The sequence below is a fragment of the Lactuca sativa genome, chromosome 6 (genome assembly GCF_002870075.4).
Source record: "Lactuca sativa cultivar Salinas chromosome 6, Lsat_Salinas_v11, whole genome shotgun sequence".
Lineage (NCBI taxonomy): Eukaryota > Viridiplantae > Streptophyta > Magnoliopsida > Asterales > Asteraceae > Lactuca > Lactuca sativa.
In genome coordinates this window covers 34808368-34811494 of record NC_056628.2, presented here as the reverse complement: position 1 = coordinate 34811494, position 3127 = coordinate 34808368, and the positions used below count along the sequence as shown (strand labels likewise).

Here is a 3127-nt window from a genome sequence, read left to right as displayed (position 1 = left end):
GAGAGAGAGAGTTAGGTTCAAATGTGGATTGCCATCTATTTTGCGGACGTGTGTACATTACTATTTTGTGAGAATGAAAAAGAAAATATGTTGTTTGGTAATGTGAATACGTTCGATCTTATATAACTATTGTCATTATTATGCATTCTCATTAATTAAATCGTTTATAAGTTTATTATAGATTTTATTTTATTATTATGTCATTTTATCTGAATGTTTATTGAATCATATTCTGTAAGAATGAAAATGAGTAAAAAACGATGCTTGAGAACAAAAATGAATAAGAATTAGTGAGAATGCATTAAAAATGACGATAGTTGTTTAAAGTTGAACGTATTCACATTAGCAAATAACCTATTCTCTTAGTAATTCTCATTGAATAATATTGTCCACACGTACGCATAATATATATATATATATATATATATATATATATATATATATATATATATATATATATATATATATATATATATATATATATATATATATATATATATATATATATATATATATAGTTTGTGTGTGTAGAATTGTCTTGTTTTTTTGTTCAAATGTGTGCATGGATGTGTGTATGTGTGTGTCTGATTCTATGTGTACTTGTCCTATCTTGTGATATCATTATTTAAGCCTGCATGTGTGTAAGGTCAGTGCAAACTGCAAACTCAAAGGGGGTGACCGGTCAAAGAAAAGAGAGCATCCTTCTTGCAGCAAAATCAACTTTTTAGTCTTCAATCGTATCAGGTTTGATTTTATATTATTTTTTATCGATTGCATTTGTCTTGTGGAACTTTTACAATTCATTAACTGTTGTATTTTCAATAATAGATTAGACATGTTTAATCATGGAATTTAGACATACGATCTCTAACTTGTGGTAAGAAAGCCCGAACACTTATTTTCTTTAATGATTGTATTATTTGTAAATGAGTTGAGCTTTTTATCACCGGGTGATTTAACTTCGAACTTAAATTCTTATCAGTGAGTCCAGTTCGTCTTTAACATGTTCAAACTTAAGTTCTTATCGAGTTTTAATTTTCGAACTCTACGTATCCGTTATACTTTTTTAACTCCAGCTTGAATAATATATTTATAGAACATATGATATTTTCATTGAGCTATGGAAACTCTTGAATTAAAACGTGAAATTTCTTGAAGGTGATATCGAGCTTATATCTCATTGAGCTATATATATAATCAAGTATATATCAAATTTGAGCAAATGACTGCTTTGTTTTGAAGTCCCAGTAGTAAGTGCCAGAGTTCATGTTTGCATAAAAAGTATCAAGATCACTAAGTATTACTAATAGTGTGATTCTGTGATGCATATATTAAGTTCGTAACCAAACAACTTGCATATTATCAACAACAATTCAAAAGTATCTTAATTAGGAACCAATCAAAATAAATCTGAAAGAATCAATACATATACAAGGGAAATCTATACATATGTCTTTGTGATTACTAGAGAACATGGAGACGAAAAAACTTTACAAATGTGTGAAGACGACGAGTTTAATTACACCTACTAATTTTATTGCATACACCCTATCTACATTTGATATATTGTTGTCACTTATTACTCTATTACTAAAACTGTATAAATTTTTAATCAATATCTTGTGTCTTAAGACATGTACTTACGGTTCCGAATCATTTCTTATAAGTACTTTAGAACATTTATTCTTTATATTAATTATTATTTATTGCTTTTAAAGTTTTATGTTAATCTAATATTCATGTTTTGTTAGGAGTAGCCTTCAAAGTCGTCATGGAAGACAACAGCAGTTTCTTCGGTAACGTTTATGTTTTTTGTGTTCTATTTGGATTAGTGCTTTTTTGTACAACATCAAAATCACAAGGAGCTTGGTAAAATCAAATTTAGAATGTATAGTTTAGTTTAATAAATAAGTAAGACATTGTTGGTTAATATTAATGGTCACTTGATATGTAAAAGAAATTACAAAAAACTCGAGTTTTCATAATTTTTGTTATTCTCATAATTTTACTGTTACTCTAAAAGCGTACTTATTTATTTGTTTATCGAGCATCAATCAGCAAATAGGACATCTTCAACAATGGAAACTTTGCAAGAAGAACACAACACAAAACTGGAGAGGACACGCGTGCTCAAGAATCAAATCAAAGACGTGAAGCGTCAACTAGAAGAAACCAAGAATGGAAATGTATATGATAAAATCGAAGCTACGAAGAACTTAAGTGAAAAATATAAGCAATTAAGAGAAGAATATAATTTGCTCCTTGGTCAGAAATCAGGAACAAAGCAACTTAATTAAGGATTTGAATTATGGCTTTTTACTAGTGTTGTTTTGATGTTTCGATGTGTAGGTTAATATGCAAGGATGCAATGGTATTTGTTATTTTGCATATGATAACAACTCACTTCTTGAATTTGAATCTCTACATCGTCAGAATAGGTTTATAATAAAACTTTTTTTCCTCGAAATTCACTCTCGACAACCCTTTGCAAATGACTTGTCGTCGGCATTGGTGGCTCTGTACCGACGACATTTATCCCGACGAGGCTATACCGACGATTTTGTATACAGACGCCAAGTCGTTGATATAGGCTTTGACGACAACATGTCGTCGGCATAGTGGCTGAAAGTGTCGTCGCCATATGCCTCATTCCTGGTGGTGAAATAAAAGGATGACACTTAGGTTAGGTAATTTCATAGTGGATATGTTTAACTAAATGATTTGAAAACTTCAACTCAACTTAACATGATTTATAAATCGGTTGAGAAATATAAACTTAACCTGACATGTTTAGTAAATAGGTGTAAACCAGATTGACAAGTTTATTTTTTTTTCTCATCCCAACATGTTTGATAGACGGGTTGAACACGGATTGGAACACTTAAATAAAAAATAAAAAATAAAAAAACTTTTATACTCCAATTATTATTCAATTAAAATGAAAATATGTTATAATCTTCAATAATTGTTCAGATTTGAAAAACTATAACCATAAACATTTTCAAAAACCACAAACACAAATCAACATTCAAAATAATATTAGAAACACTAATATTTAATAAATGTAAATTAAATATAAATATAATACAAAACATGTTGGCAAGTTGAAATCAAGTTAAAATTTCAA

The 3127-nt window shown here is 28.9% G+C and overlaps 1 long non-coding RNA gene across 1 annotated transcript; it reads left to right on the top strand.

Annotated features, from left to right (window-relative positions):
- The first annotated feature begins 634 nt into the window (after positions 1–634).
- LOC111903841 (uncharacterized) lies at positions 635–2897 on the top strand. Its single transcript, XR_002854306.3, has 3 exons — positions 635–744; positions 1752–1796; positions 2059–2897. It is a non-coding gene; the product is annotated as an uncharacterized LOC111903841 (long non-coding RNA).
- Positions 2898–3127: the final 230 nt, after the last annotated feature.